General features: G+C 42.1%; 1 long non-coding RNA gene across 1 annotated transcript in view; it reads left to right on the top strand.

The window, feature by feature from the left end:
• LOC102484726 (uncharacterized) overlaps positions 1-22,664 on the top strand; it is a 282,479-nt gene that overhangs the window by 228,083 nt on the left and 31,732 nt on the right. Inside the window, exons 5-6 of the long non-coding RNA XR_003549440.1 lie at positions 14,042-14,103; positions 15,895-15,929. This is a non-coding gene — a long non-coding RNA (uncharacterized LOC102484726). The remainder of the gene's footprint in view (positions 1-14,041; positions 14,104-15,894; positions 15,930-22,664) is intronic.

Genomic DNA, 22,664 nt, shown 5'->3' with positions numbered 1-22,664 from the left:
GAAAGAGTTATTTTAACTATAATCACACAAAAATCTTTTCCTTCCTTTCAGCCTTTCCATTGCTCTGGGCTCTTTTTGCTATAGGGCCTGTGTGCTCACTGGACAGACAGAGAGAGACAGAGAGACAGAATGCGAGAAATCATCCCCTTTGGGGGAGTGGCCATGCTGCAATCCCTTCTCCTTCATTATCCTCTTGGGACCTTGGGCACGCACACACAGGCGCCCAGTGTGAGTTTTAAGTCACTGAGTCCAGGACTCAAACCACTGTCAACTACATGGGAGTCCAGTGCCACAACCATTATGTCATCTGCTGGTCCCCCCATTGCTCTGGACTCTTGAGCGCTATCTTTAATAGAACTTTCCATTAAATTCTGAGTTTGTGTATATATATATATACATATATATATATATATATATATATATATATATATATACAATTTTTTTTTTAATTTTGACCATAGGGTATGAGCACTTGCTGGAGACACACCACACACACAGACACACACACACACACACACACACACAGAGGAAAATGAGGAATCTCCCCACCCCCAGAAGGTAAGGCTACATTACAATACCTTCAGCATTTTCCTCTCAGAATTTTGGGCACACAGGCACATGTACTTGGCGTGATTTTCAAGGCTCTGAGTCCTGGGCTTGAACTGTGGTTGGCCATGAACTGTGGTTGGCCCAATGCCTTAACCGCCACACCACCTGCTGACCCAAGGTTGTATTTTCTTTCAGCAGGTTCTCCAAAGTCCTTTTCTTCTTATGTACAAATCGCCAAGAAGACATTAAGTAATGGAATTGACTTTATTGCCTAACATCTTCAGAATCGCCATGTTATACATACCCCCCCCCCTTTTTTTAAGAGATTTTTGCTATAGGGCACATGCGCTCACCAGAGAGACAGAAAGCGAGAAATCACCCACCAGGGGATGGCCACGCTGCAATCCCGTCTCCTCCATTCTCCTCTCGGGATCTTGGGCATGCACACATACGCACCCGGCATGAGTTTAAGCCACCGGATCCAGGACTCGAACTGCTTTCAGCTACATGGGAGTCTAGCGACATAGTCATTACGCCAGCTGCTGGTCCCAAGAAGCTTTCTTAATCGTCATTCTTCTCTAATCACCGCTTTCATGGCATCCCTTCAGAATTTGCTGTTTGGGCTGTGCTATGTCACCTGTGGCGCCACAGGCCTTTGTTTGTTAAAATTGATCTAAGAATACTTTATATGGAGACAGTGTGAAAAATATCTGCTCCTCTTCTCAATTTTATCTTGATATGGCCAACCCGCGAACATTGGAGTTTGCCTGACTGGAGTTCAAATCCCAGGGAAACAAAACATCTGTAATCTTCGTGCTCTTGTTCAAGTTACGTACCTTCTCTCAGCTTCTGTCTTCTCATATCCATGATGGAGATAGTGTATCTGCCTTTTCTTAAAGGACTAAATGAGGAATCATTAGAAGTTCTGGAGTCAGGGGCCAGCAGGTGGCATGATGATTGGGGTGCTGGACTCCCACATGGCCAACCATGGTTCAAGTCCTGGACCTGGTGGCTTGCTTTCTTGCTTTTCCTTCTCTCTCTCTCTCTCTCTCTCATCAAATCGAAAAATAATAATAATGACAAATGGAAGTAAATAAATAAATATTTAAAAAAAATGTCCTGGAGTCAGACAGCTCTGGATTTTAATCCCATGTCTGCTGCTCGCTTGCTACATCATCTTGGACAAATTAGTTAACCACTCTGAGCCTCATTTCTCTTATCTGTGAGTTAAGGTCTATCACAGGATTTATCCCATAGAATTGTTGGATTAAATGAACTAATGCATGGAAAACTTAGACTGGTACCGGATGTGAGAACCGTGCACACCCGTCCCATGGCGCAGAATGGACGTGGAGACATGGGGTACCACGAAGCCAGGCTTTAATGGCAGTCTTGTGAGACTGGGTGTCTGATGGATGGACACACCCAGAATGGCTACAACAAGTGATTAATTCCTTAATGTACAAGTCCCTCCCCTAGTTCCTAATGGACTGAGTACCACGGGGTGTAAAATCTTCCCAGAATCACCTAAGTTGTATTATTCCCTTGTCAGGTATTTTTTGTCCACTTCCCTCTCTTGTGTGGTGCAAAGGCGCAGGCTCAGGACAGAGGTCCGCCAAATGTCCTGAGGATGTAGAAGAACCAGGAAGTAAGAAGGGGCAAAGGGTTGATGACCAGCCACCATCTTGAGAAGTCATTTCTCAAGGGCAACCTGTTGTTTTGGGTTGTGTTTGTTCAGGATCTCTCCGGAAATGTGTACTTTCTCTTTTTTTTTTTTTTTTTTTGCGGAGGTTTTTTTCTTTATGTTTTTTTTTTTTGCTATAGGGTGCATGCGCTCACCAGAAAGACAGAGACAGAGAGACAGAAAGCGAGAAATCACCCCCCGGGGGGGATGGTCACAGCACAATTCCTTCTCCTCCACTCTCCTCTCGGGATCTTGCACATGCACACACATGCACCCGGCGTGAGTTTAAGCCGCCGGGTCCAGGACTCGAACTGTGGTTAGCTACATGGGTGTTCAGCAACAGAGCCATTATGCTAACTGCTGGCCCCAAGGAATGTGTACTTTCTGGGGTTGTCACATCTGCAAGATGCCTGAGCAACTTTTGTTCAGCTGTTCTTGAAAATGAATCACTTAGGCTATTTTCTTATACCTGCTACCCAGTAAGCATTCAATTAATTAACTATTGATATTACTATAGAGGATTACCTCACATACCTGATGCTCAGAGGCTCAAATACATTTTAGTTCTTTCTCATGATGTTTCCCTTCTTTAGTCTTTGTAGATCTGTTGACTAAAGGGACTTAATGCATAACTTTCATCATATGAATATCATGCTATTTTAGTTATCACGAATGGAGCCAAATTCTTCTGAAGGAAAGACTTTGTTGGGAAGATAATGAATAATATCTGTACTAAAAGAGCTTTCATCCAGGGCCAGCAGGGTATGGTGGCTAAGGGGCTGGACTCCCACATGGCTAACTGTGGTTCAAGTCCCAGATCTGGTGACTTGAAACTCACACTGGGTGTGTGTGCATGCGTGTATGGGCACCCAAAATCACAGGAGGAGAAAGGAGGAGAAGGGATTGCAGCATTGCCATCCCCTCTGGGGGATGACTTCTCACTTTGCCTCTCACTGTCTCTGTCTCTCTGGCACACATAGCCTATTGGCAAAAACCTTAAAAAAAAAAAAAGCTTACATCCTTAAAGTGTGGGTTGGAGACACTTTTTATTACACACAGCCATTTTGTATCATGCTGATTTCCTCAGGATATGAATCAGAGAGAAAGAACTGAAGTCTTGTCCCAGGAAGAAGGGAGGACATACAGAGAATTTCACTGGTAAGGCCATTGACACCTTTGTCCTTTACATAGTGAGTCATGGTTTATGATACATTTCATAGCAATGTCTATGAGTCTCCAATTCTGGAATCAGGCATGCCAGTCAAGTAATGGAGAGAGAAGAAAACTGGCTTTTCATCCACGTAGTTACCTTTGCAGTGCTCTAGAAGTGAAACTTCAAGAAAACTGGTCTAGAACCTCCAGTTAGTCGTATCTTTTTTTTTTTTTTTTTGGAGAGGTTTTTGTTGTTGTTGTTTTGTTTTGTTTTGTTTTGTTTTTGCTATAGGGTGCGTGCGCTTGTCAGAAAGACAGAGAGACAGAAAGCGAGAAATCATGCCCCCAGGGAGGATGGCCATGCCGCAATCCCTTCTCCTCCATTCTCTTCTTGGGATCTTGGGCACGCATGCGCATGCGCATGGCGTGAGTTTAAGCTACCACGTCAGGGACTCAAACTGTGGTCTACTACATGGGAGTTCTGGGTTCACATCCCAGGACCTTCTCGTGTAGGTCCAGTTCCATGCACTGAGCTACCACCTAGTCCCCTCCTTGTTCCCCTTTAAAGGACCAATGAGAATATGAGAATTCTAGGAAACTGGGTCTTAAGGAATATTTGTTACAGACTTCACAGCTTAGTTGCAGCCCTATTTCTTAAATATATAATTTATAGAAACTGTATGTAGTTTTCGAGTGAATAGTAAAATAAGAAGGGCTCTTGGTGACTTACTCATGGGCTCATGTTTTTAATTAGTTGTTTTTTGACAAATTCCTATGACTCTGCATATCTGCTTTTTCCTTAATTCACATCCCATTGTGGTCCTCTTTAGTGTTGAAATGAATTGTCACTTTGAAGGTATATCAAGAAATGGAATGTTACAATCTGGATTCATAAATCTTAACAGGGAGAGCTTGGAGCCCAGCGGCTAAGAGCATTGCAAACTCAGTTAAGTTAGACTTCTGGAAGAGTGAGCAGTGTACCACTTTCTTGTTACTTGAGGCAGAAAGCCCAGAAAGAACATTTCACAAAGGTTAGTGAAAGAGAGAAGTCTATTGAGTCCTTGTTGGGTGCTGGGTGACCTACCAAATGTATTGCATTTATCAATGAAAGAAACCTGTACTCTGCTGTTGCTTTGCTAAGAAAGTCATTGTAATCTCACAAATGAACAGTTTTGCACCTTCGGTAGTTCTCACACTGGAGCATGCACCAGGTCCTGCCCCTGACATTTCTGATGTGGGGTGGATCCCAAGAATGTGCAGTAAGAACAGGTTCCCAGGTGGTTTAGTGCTGTGGGTTCAGGGACCACACACTGAGATGACTGTGCTGCTTGAGTTTCCTAAGATTGCCAAAGCTGGTAAAAATAAATATCCCATGGACTGCTATTCTTCCTGAAAGTGCTGTAATGAAATTAGGCCATCAGTGGCATAAACCACAGCTAGACAGCTCCGGGTCTGAGTGTCTGTATAAAACACAATAAATACTAGAAAAAGAAAGCCAGTTTTAAGTCAAGGTGTCAGTTTCTTCATGACTTTATTGAACACATTATTGTGTTCCAAATGCCTTCAGGAGTCATCAGAAAATATATTGTCCAAATCTCCGGGTCCGGGACACGAACCGCGGTCGACTACGTGGGAGTCCAGCGACATAGCCATTACGCTAACTGCTGGTTCCCTCCAAATCTTCAAAGCAAAATAGGAAAGATAGTCTCTCTCTGTCTCTCTCTCTCTCCTTTTCAGACTGTCACCTTTCCCAATAAATGGACCATGTACGCAGGTATCCTACCCTCCTGCTTAATGTCTGATTAGATACTGGAAAATCATCCTCCACCAAGCTATTTCAATTCCAAGTTCTTATTTTGTAAGGTACAATATTATCAATTCAGCCTATTTCATGAAGTTCAATCCAACACTCAGTGAGTGACTCCATAAACCTAGCAGTATTCTAGGAAAAGACGTCACAGAAACAGGCACCAATCCCTGTCCTTGCAGAGCCTCCATTCTAGCAGAGGAAGACAAGCAGTAAACAGAACACACAGATGGATATAGTATGGTCCTGGTAGTACATACTCTGGAGAAAGGGACTCAGAGCAGAGTAATGAGATTTAAGACTGCAGGGGCTGACAATGGGAACATGGACAGTTGCAATTTGAAATAGAAATGCCATTGGAGCAAAGCCCTGCAGCAGGGGAGACTCATGCGTCTAGATCTGTGGAAAAGTGTCACAGGCAGAGAGAGTAGCTTGTGCAAAGACCCAAAGGAGGAACATGACTAGCACATTTAAGGAACAACAGAGAGGTCAGTGTAGTTGGAACCGAGTGTAAAGGGAACATAGTAGGTCAGAGAGAGAACAGAGAAGCAAGAGCCAAACCATATAAGACATTAGAGGTCACTGACAAAGACGTTGACCTTAATCTAAGTGAAGTGTGGGGGGGGATCACTGGAGGATGCTAAAGAAGAGCTTACCTTTTAGGATCTGCCCAAATATTATGAGACTCAATAGCACATAATTCTCAGGATCTTCATCCTTACCATCATAGAATAAGGATAGAAGCAAAGAGACTAGTCAGAAGACTTTGTCAGCAACCCAGGCAAGAGTGATAGGACTCGGACCATGGGTTGCTTAGTAGAGATAGGGAGAAGTGTTCACTACTTATTTATTTATTTTTTTTTTGTAGAGGTTTTCGCTATAGGGCGCGTGCGCTCGCCAGACAGACAGAGAGAGACATAGAGACAGAAAGCGAGAAATCACCCACCAGGGGGGATGGTCATGCCGCAATCCCTTCTCCTCCATTCTCCTCTCGGGATCTTGGGCACGCACGCACACGCGTCCGCCGTGAGTTTTAAGCCACCGGGTCCGGGACACGAGCCGTGGTCGACTATATGGGAGTCCAGCGACATAGCCATTACGCTAACTGCTGGTTCCCTTCACTACTTATTTTGAAAGTAAAGTTCCTGACAGATTGTTGTAGAATGTAAGAGACAATTGGAACAAAGATCGGATCTGGCCAACTGGAGAGGTGAAGTTGCCATTGACTAAGATCCTAACCATTGCAATGTGGTGAAAAGAGAAGGCTTGGGGGAATATTGGAACTTGCATCTTGAACTCACTGTATTTGAATGATTGGTAGACACTGGATTGTAGATGTCAAGCTGATCATGCGTATGTGGAGTGTATGAGAGTAATGCTGAGGATGTCTGGGCCAACAGTGGAGATTTAGAGGTCATCAGTACATTGGCATTATAAACGATGAGGCTTGTAAAGAGATTATGAATGGAATGGGGAAGGGGCAGCAAGGAAGAGAAGAGAACAAGGACTCAGCCTTGGGGTCCCCAACATGAAGAGATCAAGGAAGAAAAGAAATCATCAAGGAAAGACTGAGAAGTGAACATCAAGGCAGGAGGAAAATTAGGAGAGTGGTGTCTTAGAAAGCAAGAGAAAGAAGTGTACTAAGTGGAGGGGACAGTGCCCAAATAGGGCCCAAACTACTGACACATCCAGTAAGGTGAAGACCTACAATTGTCCATTGAATTTCACAACTGGACTTCATTGGTGACCTGAATAAGCACATAATTCTGTAGGATAGTGATAGATAAAGCCTGGTTTAAGTAGCTTAAAAGAGAATGGTACAGGGCCAGCAGGTGGCTTAGTGGTTAAGGCACTGGACTCCCACATGGTCAACTACAGTTCGAGTCCTGGACCCAGTGACTTGAAAACTCACCTGTGCTTGCGTGCCCAAAATCTCAAGAGGAGAAGAGATTATGGCATGGCCATTGCCCATGGGGAATGATTTCTTACTTGCTGTCTCTCTGTCTCTCTCTGGCGAGCGAACACACCTTATAGAAAAAAATCTCTTGAAAAAAGAAGAGAGAGAGGGAGAGAACAGTAGGAGAGGAATAAACAGTGAGGAAAGGCAACTCTTGAGATTCCTGCAAAAAGAAGCAAAGAAATGGAATGAGAGCAAGAGGAGAATATGGGCCAAACTGAGGAACTTGTGTTTTCTTGAGGGGGTTTAAAAAAAGTTATATACGGTTGTGGCCTGCTGGAAATAATCCAGTAGAGAGGGAATGATTACTATTTAAGAAAAGATAGGCTTTCTTACACAATTTTGTTGGATTGGCAAACTCATAATATCTAGTGTTCAAGTGGAAGATTTGGCCTCAGAGAGGAGATAGGATGTTTTCATCTGTTGGAACAGGCATGTTTAGGGATGATGCTCTTTGGGGGAGGAGGTGGGCAGATGTAGTGGTGAGACGCTGTGTAAAGTTCCTTTTGATCACTTGTTTCTCCAAGAAGTAGGAAATAGCATTATCATTAAAAAAATTGTTCTAAATGAAAAAAAAATTTGCCTCTACAAATATTTATTCAAAAATAAAAGCAAAGCCAAACATAATACAAAAAGTGTGCCTTAATATTCCATCTGAGGAGTTTTCTAGATGTACTGACTGAGGTTTTTAATTTTTTTAATTTTTTATTTTTTTGGAGAGGTTTTTGCTGTAGGGCGTGTGTGCTCGCCAGACAGACAGAGAAAGACAGAGGGATAGAAAGCAGGAAGTCACCCCCCAGGGGGGATGGCCACACTGCAATCCCTTCTCCTCCATTCTCCTCTCGGGATCTTGGGCACGCACGCACACGCGCCTGACGTGAGTTTTAAGCCACCGGGTCCGGGACTCGAACCACGATCGACTATGTGGGAGTCCAGCAACATAGCCATTATGCTAACTGCTGGTCCTGTGATTGAGGTTTTTAAATAGGGAACTAATATCTTTTCAACTTAGGACTCTTCTCTTTCTGGTAAATGTCTCTATATCTAGTGTAGGCACTCTTCATGGCTCTGATGACCTTCAAATATATTCAAAATTAAAGATATTTGTATAAAATTTTAAAATTATAAATTGACCATTTATAAATACATGCAGTATGAAGTCATGTTATCATTCATGAATACAATATAAAATAACTACATCGACCTAGCGAACATATCCATCACCTCGAATACTTAACATTTTCTGTGGTAAGAATATTTTAAATGTAGTCTCTTAGCAGTTTTGAAATGCATACTATTATTACATGTTTCTTCATATAGAACTCAAAAAACACACAAATGAAAAGTAGAATAGTCACAGCAGCACAGGGGGAACTCGGTGCTCTCTGATGCTGGAGCCCACGGGAAGGTCCTAGGTTTGTGTCCTGAGGTGTCCCTGTGCAAGCTGGGCTCATGTGCATATGACCATGACCCTGGCTGACTGAGGCTGTGGGGAGGTCACAGCCTGAAGACTCCATTGGAGGTGCTTGTCCCTCTTTCTCTCTCCGCTCTCTCACACACAACTTTCTCTTTGTTTCTATCTCATTGAAGAAGGGAAAAAAGAAAGAAGGAAAGAAGGGAGGAAGGGAGGGAGGAAGAGAAGGAAAGAAAGAAAAAGAAAGAAAAGAAAAGTATTTACCCTGTCTAACTGAGATTTGGGGTCCGTTAACCATCATCTCAATTCCATGTGCATGAATGTCTGTAACATTTTTTGGATGTTGAGTGTTGGTAGAGTAATTTTCATGGGAAATTTTCAGTGATCTTTTGCTCTTCCTTCCAAGAAAATGGCCTGATCGCTACCATCTTGTCAGTATTGACACTTTGTAGATATTGACTGCAATTCTTCAGCAGATATAAGTAAGTTGGAATTTTGGCTATTTATTTATTTTTGGTTTCGATTTTTGCCATAGGACGCATGCACTTACTGGAGAGACAGAGAGAGAGAGAAGGAAAGAAATCATCCCCCTACTCCCTCCTACCCCCAGGGTATAGCCACACTGTAATCCCTTCTCCTCTATTCTCCGCCTGGGATTTTGAGCACATATGCACATGCATACACTATGAACTCAAACCGTCAAAATGTCGTAAACCAGGTCTGGGACTCAAACCGTGGCCGGACATGTGGGAGTCTAGCACCTTAACCATCATGCCACCTGTTGGCCTGGCTAGTTCTTCATTTATTTTATGTTTTTGCCATAGGCCATGCATTCAGCAGAGAGAGACAGTGAGAGGGAAAGCCAGAAACCACCCTTTGGGGTGAAGGCCATGCCTCAATTCCTTCTCCTCCATTCTCCTCCTGAGATTGTTGGGCATGCATGCATGCCTGCCTGGTGTGAATTCAAGCCACCAGGTCTGGGATTTGAACTGTGGTCAGCTGTGAGAGATTCCAATGCCTTAGCCACTATACTACCTACTGGGCTCTGGTCTGGCTATTCTTATTTATGATAAATTGATAAATTTAAATCAGAGCTGGGAGCACCTATATAGTTTAAAAGAGAGAGATGGTGTGGGCCAACAGCTGGCATGGGGCTTAGGGTCCTGAACTCTCACATGGCCAACCATAATTCTAGTCTCATAGCTGGCAGCTTGCTTTCTCACTTTCTCTCTCTCTCTCTCTCTTGAGCACACATGCTCTGCAGCAATTTAAAAAATAATAATAATGACAAAATAATTATTTTTAAAAAAGTGAGAGAGAGAGATGGTGGACTCTTTAAATTATGTTTTTTTCTCTGGTATAAAAAAAGGTTACTTTATGGAGAATAAAAACTATTTTAATACACTGTTTGAACAAAATTTACAAAACACAGCTCAGTAAGACATTGTGTCAATGTTTTACAATGACAATTGTCTTAGTTCAGGCTGCTGCAACAAAATGTCATAAACCAGGTGGCTTACAAACAACAGAAATTTATTTCTCACAGTTCTGGAGTCTGGAAGTCCAAGAACAGGGTGCCAGCATGTTTGTGTTCTGTTAAGGGCTCAATTCCAGATTATATACTGTTGCTTCTTTATTCTCACATGGCAGAAAGAGAGTGAGAGAAGTCTTTGAGGTCCCCCCATTTTTTAGGGTCTAATATCATTCATTAGCACTCTATCCTCATGACCTATTTTTTTTCTCCCAAAGGCACCACCTCCTAATACCATCACATAAGGGGTTGGGATTTTAACACAGGATTTTTTGAGAAACATACTCAGTCTATTGCAATACTAAAAACATACTGATATATGATAGATATTTAAAAAATACTTATTGGGATTTTTTTTCAGAGTGGTTATCAAGTGAGTTTAAAGTAAAAGAGGAATGATAGCAGTATTTTTTTTTCTGAGAGGTTTTTGCTATAGGGCATGTGCACTTACCAGAAAGAGAGAGACAGAAGCAAGAACTTATCCCCTGGAGGGATGGCCACGCTGCAGTCCCTTCTCCTCCATTCTTCTCATCTCTTCTCCATTCTTCTCCCGGGATCTTGGGCATGCACTTGTTCGCACCTGGTGTAAGTTTAAACCACCAGGTCCAGGACTTGAACCACGGTCGACTACATGGGGAGTCCAGTGATATAGCCATTACGCCAACTGCTTGTCCCAGCAGTATTGAACTCATAGGGTGGTGAGGAAAGCACTTCATACAGTGCTTCGCCCATGGTGAATGTCTGGTCAATTATTATAACGGCTATAAGGTGACAGTCTCCTCAGAAGAAAATTTAATAAAATGTCCATGCTTACGAGACTGTTCTTAGCTGTATTTGTGTGTGGGAGGGTTAGGTGGGGCCAAAGGTCATATAGCCAATAGTACTTTATTGAGAACCAACATTTAACAGCAAAGGCATATCAGGGCCAGGTGGACAAGAAACAATCTTTCAGCTTTTATGTGCCAGACACTATAGTGAGCATCTTACACACACATTTTACTTAGTCCCAATGAAAGCCTAGCCCAGTAAGTTGTATTAACCCAATTGTATGGATGAGAAAATTGAGTTGCGGAGAAACGATTAAGTACTACAATGGGAAAGCTCTCTGCAAATTGTTAAGTAAATTAAAAGACTGACCCTGTCTACTAAGCTGCCCATAAAAGTGCAAAATCCTCACCAAGGTCACTATAGGATTTGATTCCTAAGCCCCTAGTCTTCTTTTCACTATACTAAGTTATTGACTGGCTCATCTAAATCCAACCCACATTCAAAGGCATGGAGCAGGCTTGGTCAAAACCAAGGAGTCTGCTTACTCTGCTATTGGTCTCGAGAGTCAGTTCATGCATCTGAACATGTCTGCAGAGATAGTTCATTCTTTGATACGGATATGGGGGGAACACAAAAGGAAACATCTCATTTTTTTGTCTCATGAGAGACAAGTGTCTTCCCATTTCTGAAGACTAGTTTCTTTGGAACCTGATTGTGTTTCAAATTTGAATGAATATGTTCTGGTTGATGAAAAATAGAACATTCCCTCTCTTCTCTGATAGGAATATTAATAAAAAACAGAACACTCCACACAGAGAATGTAAAGTTCTCTGTTGAAAATGACGTATAAGGTAATATCTTTAATTTGATTGTCATGTACTATGTGCATACTTTGAAAAACCATGTTGTGCATTATAAAGGTATACAACAATGGTATGCAAATTTTAAAAACTAATGTGTTGGGCTAGCAGGTAGTACAGAGGTTAAGAAACCAGGATCTCACATGGCAAATGCATGGTTTGAGTCCTGGACCCAGTGTTTTGAAAAACACTCCAGGTGCATATGTGTGCATGCCAAAAATCCCTAGAAGAGAATGAATGAGAAGGGACTGTGGCATGGCCATCCCCCTGGAGGATGATTTCTCACTTTCCCTCTCTCTGTGTCTCTCTTTAGTGAATGCATACACCTTATGGCCTATAGTAAAAACAAACAGAAACAAAACAAAAGCACTAATGAAAAAGAAAAAAAAAATAGGGCCTGCAGGTGGCATGGTGGTTAAGGCGCTAGACTCTCACACGGTCAACCACAGCTTAAGTCCCAGACCTGGCGACTTGCTTGCTTGCCTTCTCTCTTTTTCTCTCTCTCTGGAGAGTATATATGCCTTTTAGCAAATTAAAAATAATAATAATAATAAATTTAAATAAATAATTCTCTAAAGAAAAAAGTAGAAACTCCTCCTCCTATGGGAATGCTATAGAGAATAGAATTTACCCTGCTCTTCCTACAGACCTGCCAAAATAAAGGAAGAAAGAAGGGAAAGAAGGAAAAAAGAAGGGAGGGAGAGAGCAAAAGGAAGAAGGCAGAAGAAAGAAAGAAGAGAAAAGGAGAATCTAATTTAAATTTTCTATTCAGAAACAAAGAAAATCCATTAGAACTATCATTTCCTTTTGTTCAAGGAGAAAGCTTGGTTTTGACAGCTTTTTGGAGAACGTGAAGAACACCCCATTCATTCATGGCGCTTATTCTGTGAAGACCACACAGCTTCATGAGTGAATGAAGAACAGTTTAGCTGGCAGCACAACTTACAAACACAATATTTTACCCCTCAGTTTATCCTAGAACAAAAAATAAATCAGTATAAACATTTCAAAAACTTAATATGGAAGTGTCAAATCTCCGGTTCTTAATTCTTTCAGATGCTCTTCTTAAGATGTGAAAATGAGAAGTCTTCACCCAGTTTATAGTTGTCTATTTGTAATAGAAAAAAGGACTCCGGAACAATAAAAAAAAAAAAACGTTTTCGGGACCAGCAGATGGCGTGATGTTTAAGGGCGTTGAACTCCCACATGGCTGACCATGGTTAGAGTCCCAGACCTGTGTGGCTTGCTTTCTCACTTTCTCTCTCCCTCACTCATTCTCACTCTGTCCCTCTCTGGTCAAAAGTGTAAAAACCAATAAATAAATAAATAAATATAAATAAATAAATAGTAAGTTAGTTAAATAAAATAATTCTTCCAAAAAAAGGTTTTCTTCCTGTAACCTGGGGTTGGCGGGTGGGAGAGGGCAAGTAGTGTTCTCATTAACAAATGGGCAGAACCACCTGGGTTTCCATGATGAGTTTAGCATGAAAATACCGGCGTACCAAAATATGAAGGATTTCTCAGTTTCCAGTAGTGGAAAAATCATGTTCATCTATGTGCACAAAGGCCAGTTTCACACAAAAGAAAAAAATTTAGGATAGTTGGAGTATAGAGCTTAATGGCTTAAAGAGTAGCTAAAGATGGAAATTCATTAGGAACGGGAATTGTGATTTCCTTTTACCCCAAAGGATTTTAAAATCCACTAAGCATCCGTGTTGAGTAACCCAGGTGCTCTTTGGTTCTCAGAGGCCCAGAGGACGTGTGCAGGAGGAGTTCTGTCCTTGTCCTCCTCTCAGGCCTTGTCTATTCAGTGCCTATACTTCACACGGTATGCTACAAGTGGGTCTTCATTTCACTTGTTTCCTATCTCATTTCCTGATGGCCAGCTCCTTTTCTCTCTTTGGCTCACTGTGAAAGGGCTGCCATCCCTCGAGGGAGGGAGAGAAACAGCCAAGAGGACAGAGACCCAACCCGGCTTCCTCCAGACTTAGTCGTCCTAAGATCTGAGGAGCCTGTGACTCATCCCTGAGTTCCCCCACCCCCAAGCAGCTTCCATCAAACCGCAGCCCCCCTAAACGCGTTGTTGAACATTTTTTTTAGTGGTGCAATCTTGTTCTGGGATTACAGGGAAGGCTGAGTTTTATTAGAGTTCTTTCAACAAACTCATTTCATCGTCACTGCCCCTTGGCAAGTGCTGAGTCACTCAAGCCTCACAGCATTCCAGGACACCTCATTCTTCCTTACTTTCCTTTTTTCTTTCTTTCTTTTTTTTTTTGTTTAATTCCACCTCTTTTTTTTTTTTTTTTTTTCCCCCAACAGATTTGTCTTTGGAAAAGATCGAGATGAGCTGGTAAACTTGGCGTCTTCCTCTTGCTCCCCAGGTGAGTATGATTCACTTTTCTAGCTATGATACAAGTATGTTAGAAAGAGTATTTCCCCAGGTGTCTGCTGAAGAACTGATCTGTTCGGTCTTTGTGATGGCACGCTTTCCGAATTAGCCATTGAGAAAACGTGATGACACTGCCGTGCTTCTTGTAAAATCCATCTCTCGAGTTGTTTTACGGTGTGTGTCTTCCCCTTGACTGTTTTGAGGAGCTGGATCTCCGTCTCTTTACAGAGCTTTCTAGCAGCTGCGTCTCATTTGCTTTGCAAGGGCATTTGAAGAAATTGCTATTTTGGAAGCTGCTCAACATGAGGGATAATTGTTTTAAAGCACTTTACAGTTCGTATAGTGCTTCCCCATTATTTTCTCCAGTCATTTATCATAGAAGCCCAGGACATGTTATTTATATGCTTTAGGAAGTGAGTAGAGGCACTGGAGAAATAATGCAACAGCAGCTTAGCAGGGCATTGTATCTCATGCCTCAATTGATCAGCAGATTACAATCTCTCCCTTCAGATCCGTTTGTACCTATGACCAGAACGCTTCATGCCTTTTAACTAATGGGTAGATAGACGTACCTGCTGTGTGTCCTCGCGGGACTGTGTGGTCAGCCCGTTGTTGGTCTGTCTACCCAACAGAAAACCACCTTAATAATTGGACATTGGGTCACTGATTGGACAGACTGAATCCCGTTTAGTTGCTCTAATCTTGGGTTAACAGGAAGCTAGCTTATGGCAGAGTGGTTAAGGTACTAGACTCCCACATGGTTGACCACAGTTCAAGTCCTCATCCCAGCAGCTTGAAACTCATGCTGGACTCTTGTGTGTGCATGCCCAAAATCCCAAGAGGAGAATAGAGGAGAAGGGACTGTGGTGTGGCTATCCCCCTGGGGGATTTGTCACTTTCTTTCTGTGTCTCAGGGTCTCTAGTGACTGCACATGCCTGTAGCACATATCTGTCTAAATATATATATGTGTGTGTGTGTGTAGAGAGATACACACACACATATATGTGGTTGTTGGAAAAGTCATGATGCATTTTTGCATAGAAAAAAATATGTCATGACTGTTCTGAGAACCTGATAAAACGGTAGGTGACTAAAAGCACTGATTTTGGAGTCATACTGCTTGGGATTGGGTCTAAGCTTCATTCCTTATCAACTCTGTGACATTAGGGAATTACTTAACCTCTCTGGACCTCACTTTTCTTATGTGTGAAATGGGAACAATAGTTGCTACTTCATGGAATTGTTTTCGTGCGGCTTAATTCTCCTGGTCCATGTAGAACTCTAAGCACAGTGCCCAGCACCCGCTAAGCCCTCGGTGCATGACACGGGTCACCATCTGGTGGTTCAAAAGAGGGTCGGCCGTGACATTTTTTTTCCTGAGGTTGATTTGTTACATGAAATTATACCTATGTCCCTTTCAAAACCAGAGATAGTAGTCCTGGGAAGTAAGTAGTAGGGTAGACAGAACTTATACTGGTTTTCCTCTGCTTTTGAGAACTTGGATAATTATAACTTCTCATTCTAGTTTTATTTATTTATTTATTTATTTTGTCATTCTACTTTTTAAAACCTAAAATGCCCACGTTGTTCCTCCCGAATAATATGTGATATAAACAAAAGGCCCCGTTTGCTGCTCCCTGAGGTATTTCCACACCGGTTCTCAAATGGTAGCACACAGAAAGACAAAAGATGTCGTGGGCTTTCTTGTAGTCCAAGATGAAAGAAAGGATAGAGGCAATTGCAGGGCCCTGTCGTGTTGAGAATGTGCTCTCTTTGCAACAGGTGGCTGAGTCCTTCATCTGCTTCTTGTCTGCTGGGTAAGCTGGACAACTCATTCTGCTTCTCTGTGCCAGTTATGAAGGGGAATGATAATACCTGGAGGATCCCCAACTTGGTCCCTACTTGCCTGGGAGATTCCCATGGCAAGTTCTGTGTCCAGGGAAACTTCTCAGTCCAAGACCAAAAGCAATTCAAGTCCCCAACCTGGTGGCTTCAAATGTACTCTGAGTGCATGTGCATGCCCAAGATCTTAGGAGAAGAATGGAGAAGGGATTGTGGGGTGGCCATCCACCCTGAGGGGTGATTTCTTGTTTTCAGTCTCTCTCTCTCTGATGAGCGCATAGACCCTAAAGAAAAAATATCTCAAAAAAAAAGAAAAAAAGTAACTGACTAGAATCCCATTGACATAGGATAATACTAACACCTATTAATAATATATGACATACTATGTTTTATAGTATCCTTATGCATTTACATACATGTAACTGAAAGTACTCACAGACTATGTATATAGGACATTTAGGACAAGTACTTTTGCATTATAATAAAGATAATTTGCACTGGAAAGGCCTCTTGTGAATCAACTTTACTTCCTGAAAACTTACATTCTGTACTTGTGTCATATTTTGGGAGCAATTATTGTTTACAATACATTGGTCAGTGATTTATCTTAGAAAATGCCAAAGAAATACAAAATAATCTGGGGAAGATGACATGACCAACCATCTATTTGGTGTTAGAAAATTAAACACACCAAAAAATAATAGTACATTGCTGAGAATTAACTTGAGGCAGCCCTGGTGACCGTAAAGGTGCAAAAATATTAACCATTGAACATGCCCAAGAAAGAGCAATTTCCAAAAAATGATTCATTTAGTTTGCTTCCATGCCATACAGAGATTGCACTTGAATAGAACTTTGAAATGTGCAAGCATGCATTTGCTTGAAAATTCAAAAGTTTTTAGACCAACTTCTGTGTTTTACCTAGAGGCATCCAATCAGAATGTAATGCAGTATTTGCCCTATAAATGCCAAAGGAAGGCTTCTCATAGTCATTCATGACAAAGATAAATAATACATATGTAGTAAAAGTACAAAAACAAGTAAATTTGATCAAACTCACTTGCTTACATTGATAGAAGTAATATTTACATGGGACCAGCAGATGTCGTAATGGCTACATCACTGGACTCGCATATAGTCAACTGTGGTTCAAGTCCCGGACCCTGTGGCTTAAACTCACACCAGTGCATGTGCGTGTGTGCCCAAGATCCCAAGAGGAGAATGGAGGAGAAGGGATTGCGTCGTGGCCATCTCCCCTGGGGGGTGATTTCTCTCTTTCTATCTCTCTGTCTATCTCTATCTTTCTGGCGAGCTCATGTGTCCTATAGCAAAAACCTCTCCAAAAAAAAAAAAAAAGTAATTAGACTTTTAGAATGCAATGACTTATTTCTGTACTAAGTCTTGAAGACAGAACTTGCAAACCTCTGAGAATGTGTTAAGGGACTCGAAGACCCTGAGCATGTCACGTACTCTTTCTGTAGGTTGCCTAAAGGACCTGCTGCAGCCTGCCCCCAGGGTGGACACTCAGTAAAATCATTAACTTACATTGAATGTTCCTTGTATTGATAATCTTTCAAAATAGTATAATGAAGCCCGAGTGAAAAGGGCATGACCTGCCATTCCACGTTCAACTTTCCCCTACGGAATGGGCCGTTTTACCTCTCAGGCAGAAGCAAAGAACTCATTCAACAGCAGAGCTGAAGGCTGTGGCGTTATTGTTGTTTCTCTTTTTTTTGGACAGAGGAGTAATTATGTTGGCTTCAAAGGCCTTTTCTTCTACCTTCCATCTTGGCCTGATGGTGCAGGAAGAAGCCTTCATTCTATTCCTGCACTTCACACATGGAAACTCGGAGGAGGGAACTGAGTTTGCCCAAGGTCACGGATTCAAACTTTCTCAGATATTTGTTAATCATAATTTCATTTTCTTGGACTTCATCAAATAGAGCTGTAAGTCATGCTCTTGGCCCTCTTGGCCTTTTATTTTTTTTTTTAGTTTAGGAGATACCCTCTTTCCTAGACCTCTCCCTCCTTCATAGTTATTCCAGTCCCATTTTCTATGCAAAAATGTGTCATGATTTTTCTAACTGTATGTGTGTGTGTAGCTATCTATCTATATCTATATATCTATATATATTTTGCTAGAAGGTGCTGGTGCTCACCAGAAAGAGACAAGACAGAAAAACAGAGAAAGATACAAGAACCCCCTATAGGGAATGGTCACACTGCAATCCCTTCTCCTCCATTTCTCCCTCCTTTTGAGATTTTGAACATACAATGCATATGTGCCCAGCATGTTTCTCAAACCACCAGGTCCAGGACTTGAACTGGGCAACGGCCATGTGGGATCTATCCACCTTAAGCCTCAGTCTATAGGACTAGCTCCTTCTATTCTTTTCATATGGGCATTTTCCTTGCTCTCAGCCAACATATCTGGACCTCCACTCTAAGATCTCAAGTAAAGGAATCTTCCAGAGGACCCAAAGTGCTCTATCCACAGAAGGGCTGTTTATGAACTTCCCCTTGGCCTGTTGCCTTTGACACAGTGACGCAAGGCTCCAGGCTTGCACTAATTTCTCTCAGGCTTCAGTAATGTGAGTTAAGACTCTGCTTTATGGTTAATTGAGCTGGTGATGAGAACAAGCTGAAACTTGTGAGGAGAGACATCAACTGGAGCAAACTGAGGTCATAGCTCGATGAGAACCTCCAGGAAGACAGATTGCCTGTGGCATTTAGGGCATTGCTCCCCCGACAGCGGTGATGCAGATAGAAGTAGAAAAATGACAGTCTCCTTTGAGGGGCATATGAGGGCACAAAGATTTTTCAAAACTCAGCCCCAACAGAGAGGAAATCTGCTTGATAATTATTCAGGCCCCTTTCTTTTAATTCTTGATTACCCTTGGCTCAGAATTTATGCACCAGCGACAGGTGATTCTTACGTAAGAATGGAATCTCGGGTGTGATAAATTTGGTCTTGAGACATCTCGGCTCAGTTGCTGCAGATGGCAGTGTCATGATGGCAGAGTGAGAGTACGGCGGCCTGCCAGGCTGTGGGATGTCTGTGAAGTGGCTACTCAATTCAGAACTGTCTGAGCCAATTCCTTCAGCTTCAAGGTCATGGTCAAAGGATATAGCCCCACAGTAGGGTTGACATTCATTCTTGCAACATCCTCTACTTCTTTAGATGCTGCTGTTGCCTCACTCAAGGTCCTGCAAGAATCGAGTTGTAGTCTGTGTTCTTTGACCTGTATAATTTGGAGTCTTTGTTTATCATGACTAGTGCTGAGAAGGGCCAATTTTATGATAATGAAGAATTGCTTGTGGGACCAGTTAAGGTGGCAGAGCATAATGCGATGCTCCACAATGGGACCCACATGGGAAAGTCCAGGGTCTGCATCCTGGCATCTCCCTGTAGATGCTGGGTGCATGCTTGTGTGCCATGACCCAGACTAGCTGAAGCTCGGATGAACCATGGCGTGAAGACCCTATTGTGGAATGCTCTCTTTCTCTCTCCCTGTCTGTCTATCTCTCATGGAAGAAATAAATTTTTTTTTTTCAGTTTTGGTATAGGCTTGGTGTGCTTGCCAGAGAGAGAGAGATGGAGAGAGAGAGGTTACCCCCCACCCACCCCAGAGGGGATGGCTACATTACAATCCCTTCTCCTTCATTCTCGTCTTGGGATTTGGGGGCATACATGTACATGGGTCCAGTGTGTTTTTCAAGCTTCCATTTCCAGAATGTAAACTACACAGTCAGCCATGTGGGATCCAGCTGCCTTAACCAACACTCCAATGGCTGGCCCAATAAATAAACATTTTTAAAAAAGAATTTCTGGGTCCAGCAGCTGATGTGATGGTTGAGGCAGTGGATCCCCATGTGACCAACCATAGTTCCAAGTCCCAGACCTAGTGGCTTGCTTTCTCACTTTCTTTCTCTTTTCTCTCTGGTAAGTACAGGTACCCTACAGCAAATTTTAAAAATAATAGTAAATAAAAATTAATAAATAATTTTTTTAGAGAGAGATTTTTGCTATAGGGCGTGTGCGCTCGCCAGACAGACAGAGACAGAGAGACAGAAAGCGAGAAGTCACGCCCCCAGGGGGGATGGCCACGCCGCAATCCCTTCTCCTCCATTCTCCTCTCAGGATCTTGGGCATGCACGCACACGCGCCCGGCGTGAGTTTTAAACCACTGGGTCTGGGATGTGAACCACGGTCGACTACGTGGGAGTCCAGCGACATAGCCATTACGCTAACTGCTGGTCCCAAAATTAATAAATAATTCTTTAAGCAAAAATAAGAATTTCTTATACTAAAGAGTCAACTGGGTAGGTTTGGCCAAGGAGATATTTTTGGGCATTGCATCCAGTCATGCTCAACATGTGACCTAGGGTCCTTTTTTATTTAGAATTATTTAATTTTGCTCATCATCATTATTATTTTTTTAAACTTGGCCAGAGTGATAGAGGGAAAGTGAGAAAGCAAGCTGCCAGGTCTGGGACTTGAACTGCAGTCGGCCATGTGGAAGTCCAGCACCTTCACTGCCATGCTACGTGCCAGCCATAGGATCCTTTTTTTCAATGGCAACTTTCAGGTTACAGCTTCTTAGCTTTATCTTTGAGGATTTTGGAACTTCTCCCAAAAATGTACACATACACACACACACACACACACAAATTGTGAACACGCATGCCCCTCTCTAGGGAGAGGGTCTATGGCTTTTAAAAAAGCATTGTAGAAGGTTGAGAGCCAACAATTAGTAAGAGTCACTACTGTAGATGAAGAAACTAGTCTGAAGCATCCCTTTATTCCCTTCCAACTACATTTTCTACTTTGAATTTTAGGATGAACTTGGTCAGAGGTTGCGATGTAGGGCAAACTTTAGACTCACATAAATCATTGATCCTGACTTAGACCTCGTCTCTGCATTTTTTTGGCTATGCGAGCATAAACATGTCACTTCTCCATGCCTCGCATCCTTCTGTAGAAGATGGATAAACTAAAAAACAACGCTATTGTGGGAATTGAATTAGAATGTATATAAATCTTGTGACGTACCTGCCATTTGAGCTGTGGTCGATACACAGTAGTGAGGAGTGGTAGTAGCCATGTGGAACTTGTGGCCCAGACACAGGAGTTGATGCCCAGTGCTGTGTGCCTTAATCCTATCTGTACTGTTGGGTTTTCTCCTATCTTTGCTCACTAAGTTTTTTTAAAAAAGAATTATTTATTTAATTTTAATTTATTTGTTCATTTAATTTGACCAGAGAAAGACAGAGAGAAAGTGAGAGGGAAAGTGAGAAAGCAAGCCACCAGGTCCTGGACTTGAACTGTGGTTAGCCATATGGGAGTGTCCAGCTCCTTAACTATCATGCCACCTGCTGGCCCTGCTCACTGAGTCTTTAGCTGCCAGTTCATAATCTTTCTAAGGAACAACATATTTTAACTACCACGCTTAATAGATGTCACATTCCCATCCTTGGCCAATCTCTTATGGCCAAAAGAGTGATAATAACTGGCATTAGATTCCTGACACCCTATTTTACAAGTGTTACTCTCTTGTAAGATTAAAAAAAAAAATCATGTTTTAGTAATTTAAATAATTCATCAAAAAGCATATTTATTTAATTTTTAACAATTATTTCTTTAATTTTATTTACCATTAATATTATTTTTAAATTTGCTATAGGGCACTTGTGCTCACCAGAGAAAGACAGAGAGAGAGAGAGAGAGAGAGAGAGAGAAAGTGAGAAAGCAAGCCACCAAGTCCAGGACTCAAAGTGCGATTGGCCACATGGGAGTCCAACGTCTTAACCACCACGCCCACTGGTCCCCAAAAGCATATTAAATGTATTGGGTTGTCTAAAAAGTCCTGACACATTTTTGCACAGAAAAACAGAAAAATGTCATGATTTTTCGATGACCCAATATGTTTGAACTAGAGACATTTATATTTTGGAATAGCCTTCTTCTTTTTTTTTTTTTCTAATGTGTAGTAGGTGGTAGTAGATTTTTACTGAATAAAAAAGAAAAGCCTAACTTAAACTGAAAGGAAGAGCTATATGGCTAAGAACATTAGTTATTTTACTGTCATTCTCCTGTATGTTCTTGTCCCATACTTTCCTCTAAAGACCACTGCAAATATAACTTCCCTTGGAAACTATGAACAAGGAAGATTTTATTTGAAGCCCTTTATTGTTGTGGTATTAATGTGTTTGTTTTCTTCTTGGGATTCGAAACCAAGCGTATCCAACCTCAGTCTCTCCTTTTGGAATCCATGTGTCCATAGCAGTGTAAGATAGTCCTAGTCCTAAAAAATTCCATTTTTTTAGGCTAGAGCTGACTATGGTGTGATTAGCTACAAAAATTTAGATGGCACAACCGAGCTGTGGTGTTACACAGGGGATGCCACTGCTTGGGAGGCCAGGAGCCACAGGAGAGGCACAGCTTCAGTTCCTGGGTCACCCTGAGCATGATTGGTTGCATGTAGTAATCCTGATCGCTTGGGAGGCTGGGGCAAGAGGAGAGACCCTGTCAAAAATATTTACCTCAGGCTGGCCCCATGGCTTGCTGGTTAAGGGATCCAGATCCCACACAGTCAACCAAGGTATGATCCCAGCTCTGGGAACTTGAAAAACATGTTAGGGGTGTGTGTGTGTGTGTGTGTGTGTGTGTGTGTGTGTGTGCCCCAAATCCCAACAGAATGGAGAAATGG

The sequence above is a fragment of the Tupaia chinensis genome, unplaced genomic scaffold, assembly GCF_000334495.1.
Source record: "Tupaia chinensis unplaced genomic scaffold, TupChi_1.0 Scaffold000247_1, whole genome shotgun sequence".
NCBI classification, from domain to species: domain Eukaryota; kingdom Metazoa; phylum Chordata; class Mammalia; order Scandentia; family Tupaiidae; genus Tupaia; species Tupaia belangeri.
The sequence above is the reverse complement of the archived record's forward strand: the minus strand, read 5'-3'. Positions and strand labels throughout refer to the sequence as shown.